The 22,228-nt window shown below is 47.5% G+C and overlaps 1 long non-coding RNA gene across 2 annotated transcripts; it reads left to right on the plus strand.

Moving 5' to 3' along the window:
• Window positions 1-12,089: 12,089 nt before the first annotated feature.
• On the plus strand, window positions 12,090-18,415 carry LOC147373450 (uncharacterized). Of its 2 annotated transcripts, none has more exons than XR_015163046.1 (2): window positions 12,090-12,268; window positions 13,546-13,899. It is a non-coding gene; the product is annotated as an uncharacterized LOC147373450 (long non-coding RNA). The 2 variants fall into 2 exon arrangements; XR_015163045.1 differs by lacking the exon at window positions 13,546-13,899 and adding an exon at window positions 18,043-18,415 and having other exon boundaries at window positions 12,120-12,268.
• The last annotated feature ends 3,813 nt before the right edge of the window (window positions 18,416-22,228 follow it).

Genomic DNA, 22,228 nt, shown 5'->3' on the forward strand with positions numbered 1-22,228 from the left:
ACCCCAATGCAAAATAAAAAGTTAAAAAGAGGGCAGGCAATGAAGGAGTCCTCAATGTCCTGATTTCCGGGGGTTGGGAAATATGCTGTGTTGGCATAAAGGAATTTTTAGCATCCTATGTTGGTATTTGGCCGAGGATGCTAGCTGCTTTCAGCTCTCCTTTCTTACATTTTCTTTCTTTCTTTTTTTTCCCAAACAGAGCCATGAAATTATTTAGGGATAGCAGTGATCAGGTAAAGAACTCTAGTCTCCAGCCTCCCTTCTGGCTGATGAATTGATGTCTTTGAATTCTGAGAAAGTTCCTTAGAGCAGGGGGACATCTCCCCTCCTCTATCCTACAGCATAGTACTCAGATGTGATGGCTGGAGCTCTAGCAGCCACTTTGGAGTGGGAGGCTGAGGGCCGTCCTAGATGGCTGCACTGTGGATGCACACCTTTGTGGAGCTCTTATACCAGCCCAGGACACTTTTCACACAGAAACAAATAAAATTTCTCTCTTGCCAAAGTCGCCACTTTACTGTTGTGTTAAATTTGGCTGAACTTAGTCCAAATGAAAATATTATTGGTCAAGTTATAGCCTTGCACCTGTGCACATTTCCAATCGCAGCGAGATCAGCAATGTGCACCAGGCTGCGAGTGGGGGCTGACCGCTGAGGTGTCCTGCGCCACCTGGTGGACACACAGCAGACAGTCCGTCTTTCAACAAAGCACAGCACTAAGCTGCTTAAGCCAGGGTGCTTTCCTGGGCTATCTGTCTTTTCCCAGCTGTCTGCACCCCATCTTGCTAACTTGACCTCAACCGCAAGACAGCGATTGAACGTCAGTGGACTTCCAGGACTTCTGGCTGCACTGAGCTTCCTGGCTCAGGTGTGTGCTCAGAACTTACCAGGGCTGTTTCCAGCTACCCACGGGGTGCTCCCCGCCCCCAGGCTGAGAACTTCGATGCTAAATAAAGGGTTCCATGTGACCTCTCCTTCTGCAGACTCTGGTCTCAGAGCAATACTTAAAGAAGAAGAAGCAGGAGGGAGATGACTCACCGCCTTTCTGAGCAGGAAATGAATGTCAAGGGGGCCTAACCTTGCAGCCGCCGGAACAAATGGATGGCTGCTGCTGTGGGTGAACATATTATCCTTCCTTCTGCTGACCACTGCTACGAGCCCCAGTGGCCAGCTCTGTCCAGAGTAGAGTTCAAATTGCAAAAACCAGTCTTGGAGGTTTAGAAATACTAGAGGTTAGGTGGAAAGACCCCTGGCACCTGGGCAGACCAGTTTACACCCTACCTGGTCACGGAGCATCTTTTGGCTAATCCAGGGCCCACTTTCCCTGTCTGGCAGCACTTGGAACAGGATGTGGCTGGGACCCCACTGTGTCACTGCCATGGCCTCTGTAAATAAGCGTGGCCCTGTGTTGCTAAAGCCTGATGCAGGAGGCTTTGGGGAGAAGCACAGATGCCAAGAGCAGGAAAGTGACTTTGCCAGCTTCACTGGGAGCAGGGATGAGACGCATGCCATGCGGGGACGTCAATGTCACTTGGGAAGTGATGGGCTTCAGCAGATTGATGTAGGTCCTTGGTTTTTCTGGGGTTGAGGGGGGGGGCTGTGAGGCCAGGGTGTGGGAATGGGCGGGGAGGGAAGAGAGTCAGAGGGCAGACAGAGCAGCCCCAGTGTCAAGGGCTGTGGGGCAGTGAGTATGGAGGGGATAGGGCTGAAAGAGGAAATGAGACCTAAGGAGGTCATGAAGAGCACTCCCATCCCTGAAGTTGCACCTCTAGTCACGGTCTAGAAGTTGAGAGTCAGGTTTTATTTGGTGGGAAGTTCTAGAACTTCAAGCCCGGGAGACAGTATCTTCAAGTAACTGGGAGAAAACTGTTCCGAGTAGGTGGGGGCTGGGGAGAGGAGTCAGGTTATATAGAAGTTTGTGACAAGGGGCAGGTAGTCTGAACATAAAAATATTATTGTTAATTAAGGAACACCAGACATCTCACGTTAAGGAGTTTAGTGTTTTTCTACGTATGGGACTTTCTTGGTAGCTCAGCTGCTAAAGTATCCGCCTGCAATGCAGGAGACCCTGGTTCGATTCCTGTGTCAGGAAGATCCCCTGGAGAAGGGAATGGTTACCCACTCCAGTATTCTTGCCTGGAGAATCCCCATAGACAGAGAAGCCTGGCTGGCTACAGTCCATGGGATCGCAAAGAGTAAGACATGACTGAGTGACTGAGCACACTATGCATGGGAAGATGCTAGAGTCTGGGCTCACTGAAATCATTCCTTTCACATGCATCACCGCTATCGGGCCAGCATCCTGCAATTTGATTTTTCACTTCCTTAGTTTCCTTGCTGGAGGAGAAGGGGACAACAGAGGATGAGATGGTTGGATGGCATCACAGATTCAATGGACATGCGTTTGAACCAGATCGGGGAGTTGGTGAAGGACAGGGAAGCCTGGTGTGCTGCAGTCCATGGGGTTGCAAAGAGTTGGGCACGACTGAGTGACTGAACTGAACTGAACTGAACTAGTTACTTGCTCACTGTATGGAGTGGTGGCAGCTCAGTGGCTGCTAGATAGCAGGCATTGTTCTTCCTGGGCTCAAAAATTCACCTTTGGAGGGCAGGAATCGTGGATGGCTGTGCCTCCTTGTTTATTGATATGGCAGGAAATCCGCTGGCTCACATGCGCCTCAGGCTGCAAGGAAGGAATGTGTCAAGCTGTCTTATGGCGGAGGAAGCTGAGTCTCAGGGGTGTGTGAGTTGCACAAACCTGCATGGTGCAGACGACCGGAAGGTCCTGCTTTGCAGTTCTTTATCGTTCTTATACTTGAAATGGTCAAAATAAGAAAATCCTTAAAGAAATTCTACATTTGTGGGCTCTGCTCTGAGATGGGGGCTCCTCTGTGTGGACTGGGGGTGGTCCCCATATGGCCTGTATCCTGCCGCTCCTTCCTGAAGAAGCTCTTTCTGCCCCCACCACCCCCGGGGCCACCTTAATCTGCCACCTATCCCTGGAAAGTCTCTCAAAGCAACAAGTTACTGTTTTGCTAAATGTTCTGGCTTCCTCGTCATCATTATGTAAAACAGCCTCACTCAGTTTTTCCCATTTACATCTCCACCTGGCAGCGGAGGAGCCACAAACAAAACAACAATCTGCTTTACATGGGGAGGAAGTGGGCGGGCCTGGAGGGAGGGGGACCTGGGGTTCTCTCCCCTCGATTCTCCGGGTAGAGCCTTTGGGGGCCTCTGGAAAGAAGGTTCCGGGTGGGGCGGGTGTCCCGTCCCTTTTAGATCCTGGTCACCTTCTTCTCCTTCTGCTGTGGGTCCATCTGCAGTTGTGCCGAGCCTGGCATGGGGGAGCCTGCCAGCAATTCTTCCAGCAGAGTGAGGATTTGGCCTCATCCTGGGGGGAAATGCATGGGACCAAGCGCCCTACCCAGGGATCCGAGCCTCTGGCAGGTACACATCAGATGTGGAAGGTGTGTGTGACAAGGGTCTCCCTCCTGGCGACATCCCCACTCCCCCAACCCAAACCACACATATATTCCCAGTTCAATTCAGTTCACTTGTTCAGCCGTGTCTGACTCTTTGCGACCCCACGGACTGGCACACCAGGCCCAGCACACCAGGCCTCCCTGTCCATCACCAAGTCCTGGAGTTTACTCAAACTCATGTCCATTGCATTGGTGATGCCATCCAACCATCTCATCCTCTGTCGTCCCCTTCTCCTCCTGCTTCAATCTTTCCCAGCATCGGGGTCTTTTCCAATGAGTCAGTTCTTCACATCCACCCCCTATATTCTGGGGTTTGGCTGCTCAGACCCCAGGCCTGTCTGGGGAGGCAGATTGCAGGACGCACCCATGACCCAGGTGGTGCAGTCCGCTCACCCCAGGGATGCTCTCCTGGAGATTAGCCCTGAGTTTGTGACTTTGGGTCAGACCACCCTGGCATTCCTGTCTGAGCACCACCGGCCCTGTTTCCTAGGGCCAAGGAGGCAGGAGCCAATTAACTGAACCGTCTGAGTCAGAAGGGGCGAGAAGTAGAAAGGGAGGCCTGCGTTCGCTGCCTTTCTTCCTGCTGAGCAGGTCCTGGGACTCTCCCTCGCCCTCTCTCCTGTCTGTCTCTCTGGGGACAGGCCCTGAGGCTGTGTCTCCCACGCTGCAGGAGGCCCTGCTAGGAAGTGGGGGCGGATCACCCCCAACCTACTCCAGCTGCGGACAGATGCCCCCCAGGGTCCAACTTCTAGGGGTGAGCCTGTCCTGCCTTCCCTCTCTCCCCCACTCCTGGGCTGGATGTGTTTCCCGTAATTGCTGTGTCTGGAATGCCCACCTGGCTGTTTCTCCGTCTTCCTCTTTTTAAAAAATATTTATGTATTTATTAGGGATCCCCTGGCGGCTCAAACGGTAAAGAGTCTGCCCACAATGTGGGACACCCGAGTTCAATCCCTGGGTTAGGAAGATCCTCTGGAGAAGGAGATGGCAACCCACTCCAGCATTCTTGCCTGGAGAATCCCATGGATGGAGGAGCCTGGCGGGCTACAGTCCATAGTGTCGCAAAGAGCTGGACATGACTGAGCGACTTCCCTTTCACTTTCTTTCATTTATTTATTTGGCTGTGTCAGCTCTTAGTTGCATCTTATGTGATCTTCCCTCGTGGCACACAGGCTTAGTTGCTTCGGAGTATGTGGGATCTTAGTTCCCCAACCAGGGACTGAACCCGAGTCCCCTGCAGGGCTTCCCTGGTGGCTCAGATGGTAAAGATTCTGCCTACAATGCAAGAGACCCAGGTTTGATCCCTGGATCAGGAAGATTCCCTGGAGGAGGGAATGGCTACCTACTCCAGTATTCTTGCCTGGAGAATTCCATGGACAGAGAAGCCAGGGGGGCTACAGTCCATGTAATTGCAAAGCGCTAACACTTTCTCCTGCACTGCAAGGGAGAGTCTTAACTGCTGACCCACAGGGAAGCCCCCTTCCTTGTTTCTTAGCACCTCTGTCACCTGGGCCTCCAGCTCCCTGACTTCAGGGTCTCTGTGCTAAGTGGCCCAGCGCTCCCACTTCCCTACACCCAGATCTGCTGGACCTGCCATCCTAGCCTCAGTGACACTGGGGGCAGGTCCTACCATTGATTTTTATTATGTTCCGGTATTAAACACCCTGTCATTAATTTAAAACTCTCATCTGACAGCAAATTCAAAGGTTTTCTCCCTAGTTCTGCCTGACCCCAGGCCCATGAATCTTGGCCCTGGGATGGGTGGGGTCTGCCTTTCCCTCCCCAGGGCGAGGGAGGGGTGGGGTGGAGATTGAGGGAAACTGGTCCTGGTGTGGGCAATTCCTGCTGTCCTCAGGTTCTGGATGGCAGGTGGCACGTTCATGAAACCTATTAGATGGAGGACCAGGTGGAGCACAGTGAGGGGGGGGACCCTCTCCCGCTGGCTGGGGTCAAGCTGGAGACAGTAGGGAACTCATGGTTGGGCCTCTGGGGCTCTGTGATGTCCAAGACCTCACATGACATTTCAGGCCCTCCAATCCGTGGGGGTGCTCTGTGTTTTTAGCTTGGGGCTTCGGAAGAGACTTGTGGACACAGAAAAAGTCCCATTCAGGGATTAGCTGCCTTTTTCTCATCCTTCTTCCTAATTAGCTTTCCTAACGGGGGGAATTCAGGCATCTGCTCAGGTTTATGGTGAAGTCCAAAGCTGTCCAATTACTTCTTGGCTGTAAATGGTTTCTGCAGTGACCTGACCTTCCAGCCCAGAGCCTCCTGCTGGGCCGCGGACACTTGGCGGTGATGGTGGGGGGGTGCAGCAAGCCGCCAGGTCATTTGGGTTTAACTCTCATGCTAACACTTCTCTCTTGTCGATATGGACTGCTTATGGATCACAGCCAGGAATTCCCATGTAGAAGCAGAGATCTTTGCAGCTTGGGGCACAAAATACTCCTAATTCTAAGTCCTGTAGGAGGATGTAAGAAATAATGAGGGGCGAAAGGGCCCTGTCCTTCCTTCCTTCTTCCCTCCCTTCCCCTCTTTCTTCCTTTATTTTTGAAAACGACAACAGCTTTATTAAAAAATAATGCACACACAACACAATCCACTCATTTAAAGTGTACAATTCAATGGCTTTTAGTATATTCACAGAGTTGTGCAACCATGACCATGCTGGATTTTAGAATATTTTTTATCATCTCCCCAAAGAAACCCTAAACCCATCGGCAATCACTCCCAATTTCTTCCCAGCACTCTCCAGCCCTAGGCGATCATTAATCTACAGAAATAGTAGGAAGGCTGTACCACTTTCCATCCCCACCAGCAACGTATGACAGCTCCCATTTCTGTACACGCTCACCGACACGTGCCAGGGTCTGTCTTGTTGATGATAGCATCCTAGTGAATGTGAGATTGTATCTCTTTGTGGTTTTGATTTGCATTTCTCTAATGACTAATTATGTTGAGCATCTTTTTACATGCTCACTGGCCATCTGACTTCTTAGGAGAAATGTCTGTTCAATGCTTTGCCTAGTTTTAATTGAATTATTTGTCTTTTTATTATTGATGGAGTGTGTGTGTATGTGTATGTGTGTGTGTGTGTTATAGATTCTGTACCCTAGACCCTTATCTGGTATATGATTTGTAAATATTTGTGTAGGTTGTCCTCTTGCTTCATTGATAACAGCCTTAGAAGAACAAAAGTTTTTAATAGTAGTGAAGTCAAATTTATCTACTTTTTCTTTAGATCATTAAGACAGTTAAGACAGACTGCTAGTGGATACTGACCTCTGCCCCCCCCACCCCTCCCCCGCCCCGGCTTCCTGTTGCTGGTGTGCTGCTTTAGTGACGTTGCAGGGTTATTTTTGTGAGTGTGTTTCCCTGCAGTGTGAACCCTCTGATGTCACTCCCCAGAGGGCACAGACTCAGGCTGTGCATGCTCACCCTGGGCCGACAGTGCTTTGCTCTCCCCTGACTTCTCTGTTAAACCACCTGTCTCTGTTGGCATCACACCCAGCCGTTAGGCCCCACTGAGGCCTGGCTGACTGCGCTGCTGGTTTCAACCATGCCAGGGGGTAGAACACTGCCTCACGGTCGGATCCAGTTACACCTGGGCCTCTTCCCAGGAGGGGTTTTTGAAGTCGGACTTTGACGTTTGTTCTGACTCCTGGGGGAATCTTAGCTTCCTCCGTTTCTCTGTTTTCTCTGACAAGTTAGCTGACCTGCAGTTTAGCTCATTGCTCTTACGGGGCTGCCACTGTTCCCTCACTGTTTACCACCAAAATCCCCATTGTTTTCGAGAGCGCCCTTACGCTAGAACTTCCCCCACATTTTGTTCTGAATAACGGCAGCGTTCTTTGTTTCTTCCTTCCTTCCTTCTTTCCTTTCTTTCTTCGGTATCATTGCTCTCTAGACTTATGGCCTTCTCTCTCCACAGCACGATCTGAGCCACTGCTTCTGCGCTGGGGGCAGCGACAGTGGCTTCCTTCTCTGAGTGACACTCCTGCTCTACACAGCGGGGCTTTGTGGGGGAGCAGTAGCCTCAGGTCTTCTCAGCTTGCTGCTCCCAGCACGGAACTTCTGACCCACAAGCAAACTGAGACAAGAGGAGCGAGGGGCTCGGTAATTTTGTCTTCCCCTGTCTGGGGTAGTGCCTCCTGCTATGAGTACAAGAAGGGAGCCACCATTCTCTCAGCTGCACTCACCAGGAATTTAGTCTGTGTGATATGAGGGCTGAGGGATGTGGGTGGCCGCCCCTCCTGGGGACTCCGCTGTCTTCTTTGACTGGGATCTGGGGGTGGCGGGAGCCCCATTTTCTTGGCCACACCCACCCAGAGTAGAGCATCTGTTAAGGTGAGCAGCGAAGAGGGATTGGGTCATTGTTCAAGTGCCATAGACTCTCACCCTTCTTATCAAGGACAATTTCTAGAGGGTTTAAATGCTCAAAAACACAATTAAAATTTTTTTTGACCAGTTATGAGTGTTTTGCTGGGAAGGAAGTTTGCAGTTCCTCATGCCACCATTTTGAAAGTGGATCTCTCCTTTTTTCCTTCCTTTTCCTTCCTCGCTCCCTCCCTCCCTCCTTTATTCCCTCCCTCCGTCTTTCTTTGGGTTTTGTTAACTTATGGGTTAATAATAGAATATGTCAGGTTAAGAGATGTGGAGTGCTATTAATGTTGAAGACACTCCTCTTAAGGAAACTATGATCAGAAGTTAAAAAAAGTTTAGTTTTTTTTTTAAGTATCATAAACTGTTTCTTCAGGAATTTTGAAGATTAAAAGTAGAGTTTCAAAGCAAACACATTTCCTGGCTCCTCTTTACAAGAAGTTATTTTCTACTGAACTGTAACCCTTTATGTTTAAGAAGATTGGATTTTCCCCTAATGCTAAAAGATTTGCTATTTTCCTTTTCTTCTTATAGACATTCATAATCCATTGTATTTTAGTAGTTTCAAAGCTTTGAAAGAATGTTCAGATGACCTCAAAAACAATAGAGAGGATAAAAATTGTTGATGTTTGAAATATTGTATCAGTTGTTACAAAACTGCTTTGTCCAAATTTTATAAAAGCTTGTCCTAATGGTGTTAACATGAAAGATTTAAGATTTACCTTCTTACTGTTGGAAAAATAAAAGCTATTAAGACAAGTTTCTGGAATAGTAAGGGCTTCCCAGGTGGCACAGTGGTAGTAAAGAATCTGCCTGCCAATGCAAGAGACTTATGAGACAAGGGTTTGATCCCTGGGTCGGGAACATCCATTGGAGAAGGAAATGGCAACCCACTCCTGTAGTCTTGCCTGGGAAATCCCATGGACAGAGGAGTTTGGCAGGCTACAGTCTGTGGGGTTACAAAGCATGGGCATGACTGAGCATGTATACACGCTGGAATATTAAGTGCAAGGCAGAACTTTATTTGCTTAATTCACATCCCTTGGACACCAGGTAACCTGGAATAATTCTGCCTCACTGGTGTCCTGGGGGATGGGATGGGCAAGCAGGAGCAACAGCAAAGGCGAGCAGGGCCGCATGAGTTGTTAACTGGGGGTCCCAACGCTTTCAGGGGAGACTAGAGGAGAGATGGAGGGCTGCTCTGTGAGCTTGTGTCTGTGAGTCCTCTAACCACAGACGGTCTCAGATTCTCCCACCAGCTGGATGTGGGTGTGGGAAGGAGAAGAGAATGACAAGTGTGCTCTGTACCCTTGCCACCCCCCCACCCCCCGATTTTGATAGATGATCAGGAAGAACAGGAATGGGCAGGGTGGGGTCATCTCCCAGGTGGGACTGGCACCAGCTCTTTCATTCTGAGGCCTGGTGGGGAGAGCCAGCTACACCCACAGGCCGATTCTTTTTTCCCCCATGTCTTCTTCGTAGAACGGAGTCAAAAGCTGGGGACAGTGGCGGTCCAGGAGGAAGCAGGCTTCTCTTCTAACTTGCATCCTCCACGCTTTCTTGTCCCGTGTTAACCTACAAGTTTGACGGTCAAGTCTGGTCGGCTGGGAGCCTGGCTGATCCTTTTGGAAGGCGGCCAAAGAGTGGAGCCTGTCCCTGCTCAAAGCCACTTTCGTTATCCCCGCCTGCCCCTGGTTATCCTCCCTGGACCGGGAGATGGGTAATGTACACGGGGTAGCAAGATTCCAGAGTTAGTTCACAGCCAGTCACGTACAGACAGCCCTGCGTGCTGGTCACACGTTCTCCCCTTGCACTTAGCCTAGTTGGAGACAGCTCTGTGACTTCAACGACAGAGAAGGTGAGGCTCATCTACAGAATTAAGATAACTTTCTCATTCAGTAAACCGGTGCTTCTTTCCTTGAATGTGAGAGGGGTGTCATACTTTTTGACGGGTGCTCTTTCTGGCAAACGTGTTGCTTGCTCAGAATTGAGCCACCAGGGGACCTGAGACAACCCAGGAGATTTGGGAACAGGAGCTGAAGGCACATTCTTAGAGTATAAAACTAGAAGAAAACAACAGAAGGGGAAAGACTAGAGATCTCTTCAGGAAAATTGGAGATATCAAGGAAAGATCTTGCCCAAAGATGGGCACAATAATGGACATAAATGGTAGAGACCTAGTAGACGCTGAAGAGATCAAGAAGAGATGGAAAGAATACACGGAAGAACTGTATTAAAAAGATTCAAATGAACTGGATTGGTACGATCCAGTGTGGTCAGCCACCCAGAGCCAGACATTCTGCAGAGTGAAGTCAAGTGGACCTTAGGAAGAACTGCTATCAACAAAGCTAGTGGATGTGAAAGAATTCCAGTAGAATTATTCAAAATCCTAAAGGATGATGCCATCAAGGTGTTGCATTCAATATATCAGTAAATCTGGAAGACCCAGCAGGGGCCACAGGACTGGAAAAGGTCAATCCTCATCCCCAAATCTTGCATGCTAGGCTTCAGCATTATGCAAACCAAGAACTTTCAGATGTCCACGCTGAGTTTAGAAAAGGAAGAGGAAACAGAGATCAAATTGCCAACATTCTCTGGATCACAGAGAAAGCTAGGGAATTCCAGAGAGACATCTACTTCTGCTTCATTGACTACACCAAAGCCTTTGACTGTGTGGATCATAATAAACTGTGGAAAGCTCTTAAAGAGATGGGATTACCAGACCACCTTACCTGTCTTCTGAGAAACTTGCATGTGGGTCGAGAAGAAACAGTCAGAACCCTGTATGGAACAACTAATTGGTTCAAGATTGAGAAAGGAGTACAACAGGGCTGTTTGCTGTCACCCTATTTATTTAACTTCTACACTGAGCACATCTTGAGAAATGCCTGGCTGGATGAGTTACAAGCTGGAGTCAAGGTAGGTGGGAGAAACATCAACAACCTCAGATATGGGGATGATACCACTCTAATGACAGAAAGCAAAGAGGAACTCAAGAGCCTCTTGATGAGGGTGAAGGAGGAGAGTGAAAGAGCCAGCTTAAAACTAAATATTAAAAAAAGTAAGATCATGGCATCCGGCCCCACTGTGTTGCTGTGTGTTGTGTTAGTCACGCAGTCACGTTTGACTCTTTTCGACCCCATGAACTGCAGTCCACCAGGCTCCTCTGTCCATGGGATTCTCCAGGAAAGAACACTGGAGTGGGTTGCCATTTCCTCATGACAAATAGAGGGGGACAGGATGGAAGTAGTGACAGATTTCCTTTTCTTGGGCTCTAAAATCACTGCAGATGGTGACTGCAGCCGTGAAATCAGAAGACGTTTGCTTCTTGGCAGGAAAGCTATGACAAACCCAGACAGTGTGTTGAAAAGCAGAGACATTACTCTGCCGACAAAGGTCCATAAGTCACAGCTATGGTCTTCCCAGCAATCACGTAAGGTTGTTAGAGCTGGACGGTAAAGAAGGCAGAGCGCTGAATAACTGATACCTTTGAACTGTGGTGCTGGAGAAGACTCCTGAGAGTCCCTTGGACTGCAAGGAGATCAAAGCAGTCAATCTTAAGGGAAATCAGCCCTGAATACTCATTGGAAGGACTGATGCTGAAGTTGAAGCTCCAGTGTTTTGGTCATCTGATGAGAACAGCTGACTCATTGGAAAAGTCCCTGATGCTGGGCAACACTGAGGGCAGAAGGAGAAGAGGGCATCAGAGGATGAGATGGCTGAATGGCGTCACTGATGCAATGGACATGAACTTGGGCAAACTTTGGGAGATGGTGAGGGACAGAGAGGCCTGGTGGGCTGCAGTCCACAGAATCAGACACGACTGGGCGACTGAACGACTTTCTGACAAACGTGTTGCTTGCTCTTCCCATTCAGAATTGAGCCGCCAGAGGACCCGAGACAACCCAGGAGGTTTGGAAACAGGAGCTCAAGGCACGTTCTTAGAGGTCATGGAGGAGGAGAAATGGACACGGAGGAGGGTCAGTAAGAAGTCAGAGAAGTGAATAGTATGGAATAAGACGAGCGTGCTGGGCTTAGGAGAAGACACTCCCTACAGGAAGGCAGGCATCTGGCACTCTGTCTTTAGCCTTGCATTCCTCCCAGTCCTCCCCAGGTGCACCCGTCTGGACGCTGAGTTTGGGCCCAGTGATGCATGCAGGACCGTAGAGGCGCCCGGTTCCGCTGGGGACCTGGGCGCTGGGGCCGCAGAAGCGCAGCGGCGCCACCTAGCGTCCAGCCGGCGCCGGCACCGGGCAAGCGCCTCGCTTTCTCCAAAAAGGAGCAAAGACGTGGAGCCCAGAAGGAACCCGTCTTTGGTGCCTGGAAAGCGTGGCGGCGAAAGGAGGGCGAGAAGAAGCGCAGGGACAGCCTGAGCCCCGCTTCTATTTCAAGTTGACACATATCCTTGCTTTCGTAGGTATTCTTATAAAATACGGTTATTCGGCGCCACAGATTTCAAAATAATGATTTTTCTTTCTTTCCTTTGGCCCGGTCTTTGTTATTATTATTATTTTTAGGAAAACAGTAATTTCTGAATGACTTCGATGCAGTGTTTTGTTCTCTTGACCCAGCTTTTGAATGTAGGAGGTTGAGACTTGGTGAAATATTCCTGTTACATATCTGTTCATGCCATATCCTTTATTTTCTATTTGAAAATTTCACTCGTTTTATGAGATACAATTGACATATAACGTTGTATTAATTATAGGTGTACACCATAATGATTTGATATATGGGTGTATTGCAAAATGATCACCACAATAAACCCAGTTAACATACATCACCTCACATATTTATAAACGTGTTTTTCCAATGAGTGCTTTTAAGAATTCCCCTCTTAGAAACTTTCAAATAGAGTCTAGAGGTTTATACATAAGTTTGAACTTATTAAATGTATTATTCAGATAATCTATATCTCTGCTTATTTTTCTTCTGCTTGATCTATCAGTTTCCGAGAGTTATGCATTGTTTCCGTCTCGCACCTGAGACATCTTGTTAGGTGCATATATGTTGAATCTTCTTCATCTATTGCTTCTTTTATCAAGATGCATCATCCTCTTTCAAGCATATACAGAAGTAGAGAAAAGAATAAAACAAACCCTCCTGAATCTGTCATCTAGCTTCAACAACCTATTTGGTTTAATCAATGACTCATTTGGTTTGGTTTGGTTCAACAACTCATATGGTTTAATCTGATTTCATTTATACCCCACAAAGTCTTCCACATCTCTTCTACTGGATTATTTTGAAGTAAATGACAAACATCCATATTATTTTATTAGTAAATACATTAGTGTCTATCTACAAAAGATAAGGAATTCTTAACTATAAATTTTTTTTTGTCACACCACATGGCATTCACGATCTTAAGTTCCCTGGCCAGGGATTGAACCCGTGCCCCCTGCAGTGGAAGCAGAGTCTTAACCACTGGACCTCCAGGGAAGTCCCAATGAAATGGGGCAGGCCTTGCCCCCACCCCCCATCATGTCCTCTGCTTGCCTTTTGCCTGTGGAAAACTTTAGTCAAAGAATAAGTTTAATCAGAGGAGTGAGAAATGCTGAAACAAAGGAAAACAGTCAAAGGAGACTAAATAATAATAATGTAGTCACTAAGCAGAGTCGAGGACCTTTAGTTCTTTCTCAAGGATTGTAGATAATATTCTGAGCCACATCTGGTGAGCTGTCTTACAGATACCAAAACCCCAGGTGGAGAAATCAACTACACGATGATCAGACTGTACCCAGGACTTGAACTTCCACAATTCCGAGAATTGACTGCAAAGAAATGGGAACAAGTGCACCCCGGAACTGGAGATTAACTAACTGTCCTGAAACAACCAAGATGGTGCGAGGCAGACCACTGATGACCAACTGAAGATGACTGTTACAGATGACTGTGCTGTTTCTACATGTAACCCCCCCCGACTCTGTCTACAAAAGATCTCACGCCCTGCTTGTTGGAGCGGGGAAGTTGGCCTTTGGACGGATGTCCACCAGCCTCCCCCCAATTGCTGGCATCTGAAATAAAGCAAACTTTCCTTTCTACCAACTTGGCCTGCTTATTGGCTTTTGAGTGGCAAGCAGCCGGACCCCCCCCAAGCATACCTTTTGGTAACAGATTTTGGTGCCCAACGTGGGGCTGGCTACTGCTGGCTTCTGTGCTTTCATGACACCTGGCTCTTCTGGGTCTTCCAGGGGAAAACTGTGACTATGATACTGTATTAGCCTGCTGCTTGAAGCTAGGCAGCCCCAGGTAGGGGATTTGGGGGATGTTCCTACCAGCTACTGAAACTATTTGTTTTGAGGATCCTCCCTGTTTCTCCCCTGCTCGGCACTGGCTGCCAACTTAAGCTTTTCTTGGTGGAATGGAAACTTGCATTTGGGGTGAGCTGCCGACCTCCAAGACTGGCTAAGTCCACAGGTTTGCACACGGGCAGCCTTCCCATTTGTGAATGCTGGTGCTATTTGGGCATTCTTGCCAGTGGGTTCTGACCTGTATTTGATGTTGAGGATCATTTGTGAGCACTGATTGCTATTTGGGCACTTTTGCCAATGGTTCTGATGTCTGTCTGCCATTGAGGACCGTTTGTGAGCATGAAGCGCTTTTGGGCATTCTTGTCAATGGGTTCTGACATCTGACTACCGTTGAGGACCATTTGTGAGCACCGGGTGTCATTTGGGTATTTTGCCAATTGCTTCTGATATTTGACTATCGCTGAGGACCATTTGTGTCAGGGAAGTGTTTGGGACTCTGTACCGGTCACCTTTGGAGAGGGTTTATGATAGATCTGTCGTTTGGTGTGTGAGTGTATTTCCATTTGTATAATTGGTACTCTTGTTGCCTTATGTAAAATGGGAAATTCAGGTTCAACCCATTAAAGAAAATTTTAGTTGTGAATTTATGACTAAAAAGGAAATAATTTTTTGGACAATATATGGCTGTAGTATTCTTCAGACTCCAGAGAAGATTGGTTAAGATGAAAGTCTTGAAATTCAAAATACTGATTCTTTTTCCATATGCAGTTAGGGAAACCTAACTTGATAAAACACTTTTTTCAGACCTTGAGAAACCAAAAATATGCCTAGGAGAAAACTTGAAGTTAACACTTATCATGTCCTTGAAATACAAACACAGTCCACATTGCCTGGAACTCTAGCCTTTGTTTAATTGTAAAACTTCAAGCTAAGGAAAAAGAAAAAAAAAAAAAAAAAGGAAAGTCTTTTAAAACTGAGTGCGTAATTTGGCTATTCTGATCATTATCCATAAACTGATAAGCTTAATTGCAATGCCTAATTCATGAAATGTAAAAAGATAAAACAATGAGATCTCTGTTTGATGTTTATATGTCTCAATATGTATTTTTGTATTTGGATAATATCTCTGAGGTTAATTAGTAAAGGAGCTCTATTTAATTGGCCTTAAAAAAATATAAGTACTTGCTACTGAAAGGTATGCATTGAGGGTCCAGCTACTTGCCACTCAAAAGCCAGTAAACAGGCCAGGTTGGTGGAAAGGAAAGTTTGCTTTATTTTAGATGCCAGCAACTTGCAGGGAGGGTGGCAGACATCTGTCTAAAGGCAGACACGTCCCCCCCTCCAACAAGCAGGGAATCAGTTTGGTTCAGTTGCTCAGTCTTGTCCAACTCTTTTTGACCCCGTAGACTGCAGCATGCCAGGCTTCCTTGTCCATCACCAACTCCTGAAGCTTATTCAAACTCACGTCCATTGAGTCGGTGATACCATCCAACCATCTCATCCTCCGTCATCCCCTTCTCCTCCTGCCTTCAATCTTTCCCAGCATCAGGGTCTTTTCCAGTGAGTCAGTTCTTTGCATCATGTGGCCAAAGCATTGGAGTTTCAGCTTCAGCATCAGTCCTTCCAATGAATATTCAGGACTGATATCCTTTAGGATTGACTGGTTTGATCTCTTTGCAGTCCAAGGGACTCTCAAGAGTCTTCTCCAGCACCACAGTTCAAAGGCATCAATTCTTTGGTGCTCAACTTTCTTTATAGTCCAACTCTCACATCCATACGTGACTACTGGAAAAGCCATAGCTTTTACTAGATGAACCTTTGTTGGCAAAGTAATGTCTCTGCTTTTTAATATTCTGCTTAGGTTGGTCATAGCTTTTCTTCCAAGGAGCAAGTGTCTTTTAATTTCATGGCTGCAGTCACCATCTGCAGTGATTTTGGAGACCCCCCCAAATAAAGTCTCTCACTGTTTTGATTGTTCCCCCATCTATTTGCCATGAAGTGATGGGACCAGATGCCGTGATCTTAGTTTTCTGAATATTTGAGTTTTAAGACAACTTTTTAACTCTCCTCTTTCACTTTCATCAAGAGGCTCTTTAGTTTTTCTTTGCCTTCTGCCATAAAGGTGGTGTCATCTGCATACTGGAATTATTGATATTTCTTCCAGCAATCTTGATTCCAGCTTGTGCTTCATCCAGCCTGGTGTTTTGCATGATGTACTCTGCATATAAGTTAAATAAACGGGGTGACAATATACAGTGATGGAATTCCAGTTGAGCTATTTCAAATCCTAAAATATGATGCTGTTAAAGTGCTGCACTCAATATGCCAGCAAATGTGGAAAACTCAGCAGTGGCCACAGGACTGGAAAAGGTCAGTGTTCATTCCAATTCCAAAGAAAGGCAATGCCAAAGAATGTTCAAACTACTGCACAATTGCACTCATCTCACACACTAGCACCACAGTTCAAAGGCATCAGTTCTTTGGTGCTCAACTTTCTTTATAGTCCAACTCTCACATCCATACGTGACTACTGGAAAAGCCATAGCTTTTACTAGACGAACCTTTGTTGGCAAAGTAATGTCTCTGCTTTTTAATATTCTGCTCAGTAATGCTCAAAGTAATGCTCAAAGTTCTCCAAGCCAGGCTTCAACAGTACATGAACCATGAACTTCCAGATGTTCAAGCTGGATTTCGAAAAGGCAGAGGAACCAGAGATCACATTTGCCAACATCTATTGGATCATCGAAAAAGCAAAAGCAAGAGAGTTCCAGAAAAAAATCTACTTCTGCTTTATTAACTATGCCAAAGCCTTTGATTGTGTGGGTCAAAACAAACTCTGGAAAATTCTTCAAGAGATGGGAATACCGGACCACCTTACCTGCCTCCTGAGAAATCTGTATGCTGGTCAAGAAGTGACAGTTAGAACTGGACAAGGAACAACAGACTGGTTCCAAATTGGGAAAGGGGTATATCAAGGCTGTATATTGTCACTCTGCTTATTTAACTTATAAGCAGTGGGTGAGAGCATTTATAGGGAGTTTAGGGGGGCAACATCCGGAAACAGCACAGTCATCTTCAAATTGGTCATCAGTGGTCTGCCTCGCATCATCTTGGTTGTTTCAGGACAGTTAGTTAATCTTCAGTTCCGGGGTGCACTTGTTCCCATCTCTTTGGGGTCAGTTCTCGGAATTGTGGCAGCTCAAGTCCTGTAGTTGACTTCTCCACCTGGGGTTTTGGTATCTGTAAGACAGCTCACCGGATGTGGCTCAGAATATTATCTACAGCCCTTGAGAAAGAACTAAAAGTCCTTGACTATGCTTAGTGACTACATCATTATTATTCAGTCTCCTTTGACTGTTTTCCTTTGTTTCAGCATTTCTCACTTCTCTGATTAAACTTATTCCTTGACCAAAGTTTTCCAAGGGCAAAAGGCAGGCAGAGGACACGGTGGGGGTGGGGTGAGGCAAGGATCATATGGTCCTGCTCCGTTTCATACTTCCAGATTGAACAAATCTAAATTTACCTACTTTTGTCTCCTTGTAAGACCAAGAGGGAAACTAAAGATGTTTGGGTTTATTAAGCATATATATTGTACCACTGAAGAAAAATTGTGCTATAAAAAGTGCATAGTTTTTGAGGTTATGAAATATGTTCTTAAGTTTGCCAATCAGAAAATGCTGGTGTAACATTTTCATTACTTGTTTCTTGGTTTTGTTAAAACTTTCAAGGGTTAAAAACTGTGATATGTAAAAATGATAAGTGAAGCATTTTGGTATGTAAAGCAAAAGATACCAAAACCCCAGGGGAGAAGTTAACTACATGATGACCAGACTGTACCCAGAACTTGAGCTGCCACAATTCTGAGAACCGACCACAAAGAAATGGAAACAAGTGCACCCTGGAACTAAAGATTCACTTTCTCTCTTTCTTTAGTTGCTCAGTCGTGTCCGACTCTTGCGACCGCATGGACCGCAGCCTGCCAGGCTCCTCTGCCCTTGGGATTCTCCAGGCAAGAATACTGGAGTGGGTTGCCATTTCCTTCTCCAGAAGATTAACTGTCTTAAAACAACCAAGGTGATGCTCGTCAGACCACTGATGACCAATCTGAAGATGACTGTTAGAGATGACTGCGCTGTTTCTGGGTGTTGCCCACCCCCGACTCTGCCTGTAAACTTTCTCACCCCTTGCTTGTTGGCCGGGGGTGAGGGGGTGGGGTGGGGTGGGGAGTCAGCCTTTGGACAGATGGCCACCACCCTCCCCTGCAGTTGCCACCACCTGAAATAAAGCAAATTTTTCTTTCCACCAACCTGGCCTGCTTATTGGCTTTTGGGTGGCGAGCAGCCGGACCCCCCACTAGTACCTTTCAGTAACACCAAGATAGGGAATTCTTACTAAAACATAATCACAATACTGTTATCACTCCTAAAAAGTTTATAATAATTTCTTTGTTGCTGTTGTTCAGTCGCTCAGTCGGGTCCGACTCTTTGTGACCCCGTGGACTGCAGCACATCAGGCTTCCCTGTCCTCCACTGTTTCCCAGAGTTTGCTCAGATTCATATCCATTGAGTTGCTGATGCCATCCAATCACCTCATCCTCCTTCTCCTCCTGCCTTCAATCTTTCCTAGCAACAGGCTCTTGTCCAATGAGTTGGCTCCTTGCGTCAAGTGGCCAGTAGTAATTTCTTAATATCATTAAATATCCAGAGTGTTCAAATTTCCTAATTGTCTCATAAACATTTTGATTTTCTTTGCTCAAATTAGGATCCTAATAAGATTCATATCTTATGATTACTTGATATGCTTTCAGTGTCCTTTAAAATTTTTTTAGTTCCCTGACCAGGGATTGAACCCAGGTCCTTCAGAGTGAAGTGCCTCCCACCTGGAGAAGACCTGCAAATGAGGGCAGTGGCCCGGAGTATGTACATGGTGTTCAAGGAGAAATCATCTGCCAGGGTAGGGCTGGCCTTCCTGGCCCAGGGATGCTGTGTACTTGAGAATCGGGGTCAAACAATGAACCATTGACAACAGTGTTCACAAAGGTCATGCTAGGGTGACACTTTGGGGGGTCATTTGCAGCTCTAGAGTCAGAGCAGACTTCCAGCCTTTATAAAACAAGAAGATGCCCATCGGAGAGAAGCCCAGCTCTCATTATAGCACGTGACAGCACCCCGCAGGCTGCATGTCTCTCTGGCCTGCTTGTCTCCCCAGCACGGCCATGGGTGGATGTCTCGAGGGTGGGGACTGAGCCTTCCTCGTCTTTGCATCCCTGGCCTGTCACATCCGGAGCTTGCATCATGCTTAGAACAAGGAGGGGCAAGCAGAGACATGCTGAGAAGGGACGAGAAGGGGAGGAGGTTGGAGAGTGCTGCCTGCAGGGACCACCAGGAATCTGGGAGCTGCAAGAGTGGGAAGTGACAACAGCTCTGGGGAGGTTGGAGCTATTTTCAGGGGGTGAGACTCAGGTTTTCTTGCTGTCTCGTCAGGTGAGGGAGGCGGTGCTGTCCTAGCCAGAGGGATGGCCGAGATTATCATTAGGGCCAAGGCACAAAAACTTGACAGGGTGGGGGAAAGGAGAATGTGAGGAGTGGGCATAATCTGAAATGTGCATTTCCTGGGCTATCAGTCACTTAGTCACTCAACAAGCACTGAAGTTCCACCGAATGCACAACACAATCAGGCCTGCTGTGAAGATGCAGAGGAGGGAGGGGTTTTGGCCTTCAAGCAGCCCCCAGTGTGGGTGGGGAGACAACAGTCCCCCCCACACAACAAAATGCCTGTAAAGGAGCCCCCTGTCCTCTGGCTTCTAATCTGCTCTCACCTGAGCCCCTTAAACCCGTCATGATCTTCTGTTTGGGGGGAAAGGTTGGAATCTATATACTTAACATCCAGTCAAAAGAAAGGGATAAAGAAAACCAGCGCCTGCTGCCAAGTCTTCATCTTATTAGACGTGAAACCTTGGGGTGATGAGACAGATACGGCAACTCTCGAGGAGTGCGTCAGAAGCATTTGAGCCTTGGCCTGGGGCTCTTCTAAACCAGTTCTGGTGGAGGGTGGAACTGAAAAGCTTCACACACAGTGTGTAGTTGGGGACAGTAAAGTTGGAACAGGTATGCTGGAGGAGCAGATCACTGCTTTTGATGACTGTGCTGTCTGTGGATGTGGCTGTCTTCAACAAGTTCTAAAACTCACGGTGGATCAGTGACCTTGAGTAAAAGCTTGCAAGACGGAAAAAAACCCTTCTGACACTCCCCTCTAGTTTTGCCCTTTCTGTCTCACCATTAAAGATGGAACACTTAGCAGCAAATGCTGTTTTTCGGTTTCCTTTGGCTTTTTTTTTTTTAATAATTCACAAAGTGGAGGCAGTGTGAGGATTACAGAAGATAAATCGTCTACAGTTCCATCACCCAATGTTACTATTGTTGTTCAGTCGCTCAGTCGTGTCCGACTCTTTGCGACCCCAGGGACTGCAGCATGCTAGGCTTCCCTGTCCTTCACTATCTCCTGGAGTTTGCTTAAGTTCGAGTCCATGGAGTCAGTTCAGTTCTGTTCAGTTCAGTTGCTCAGTTGTATCCGACTGTTTGCGACCTTCCCTGTCCATCACCAACTCCCAGAGTTTACCCAAACTCATGCCCATGGAGTCGGTGATGCCATCTAACCATCTCATCCTCTTACTAACGTGAAACAGTGAACAGAGAAAACAGCTTTTGTAGCTGAGGTAGGACCAGTCAAAGACCCAGGACTCGGTCCCCTGCCCTGGTGTGTCCCGGTTCCCTGAGGGCAGATCCTGGAACTGGGCTGGCCCGAGTGACTGAACTCTGAGCAGAGGTCAGGGACGCAAAGCTAGGGGTGGGGCGCAGAGGAGGATCCACTTGTTCTGCTTCCTTCAGTCCACAGTCCCCCAGATGGAACTGCACACCCATTGTATTAGTTCCTATTGCTGCTATAAATAAACCACAAGCTTAGTGACTTCAAACAACATGTTTATTCTCTTACAGTCTAGAGTCTACACAGCTGTGTTGCTAACGGCGGCTCTCAGGGACAATCCATCTCCTCGCCTTTCCCAGCTTACTGTTCCTCCTCTGACTTTAGAGCCAGCCTCCTGTCTGACTCCTGCCTCTCTCATTAAGGAAAAAATCCACCCCCCAATCCAACAGCAATATAGAAGGTTTACGTTGAGAAATCCTTGTGATTATATTGAACCCACCTGGATAACCTAAGAGAATTTGCCATCTCAGGAGCCTTACCTTAATCACACCCCCTGAATGCCTTCATTTTGCTGGGTAAAGTGACTATATTCACAGGTCACCGGGAGGTTAGGATGTGGGGGGCGGGGTGAATCTGGTGCATCCGTTCATCCTGGCCAGCTGCTGTATCCCAGTAATCAGCAATAAGAGTCGCTTCCTTCCTCCTTCTCTTTTCCTTCTAAAAATTTAGCTTTTATTAAGTAGGGGCTTCCCCAGTGGCTCAGTGATAAAGAATCTGCCTGCCAGTTCAGGAGATGCAGGAGATGTGGGTTCAATCCCTGGGTTGGGAAGATTCCCCTGGAGAAGGAAATGACAACCCACTCCAGTATTCTTGCCTGGAGAATCCCAGGGACAGAGGAGCCTGGGGGGCTACAGTCCATGAGATAGCAAAAAGCTGGACACGACTGAGTGACTGAGCACCATACATTCTTATGATTAAAAAAGAGAAACAACATAGCACCAGGGTGGAGGCCATGGCACCTGGGAACCTACTGGCCTGGGTCTGCACTGTGGCCGGGACCCTCAGAGGCTCCCTCAACACCCGGAGGGAGAGAGGAGACCCTGCTCCCATCACTCTGCTCTCTCCCCCACGTCACTCCACCCTCTCCACCCTGGGTCCCCTCAAGCTTTCTTCATCCAAAAACGAAGACACTCTCAAAGAAACCCACCCCCAATATAGACAGGTTCCCTTGAGTAATCCTGCTCCATCCCGTCTCTTTCACCCTATTTCTCTCCACCTCTTTAGGTGTTGTGGTTTGGACGTCTGCGTCCCGCCTGATGCCCAGTGTGATGGTGTTGGGAGGTGGGCCTTTGTGGGGTGCTTAGGTCGTGACCGGAGAAGGCAATGGCACCTCACTCCAGTACTCTTGCCTGGA

Source organism: Bos grunniens, chromosome 4 (genome assembly GCF_055505025.1).
Source record: "Bos grunniens cultivar Pamir isolate PY7600 chromosome 4, Bosgru_T2T1.0, whole genome shotgun sequence".
In the NCBI taxonomy this organism is placed as follows: domain Eukaryota; kingdom Metazoa; phylum Chordata; class Mammalia; order Artiodactyla; family Bovidae; genus Bos; species Bos grunniens.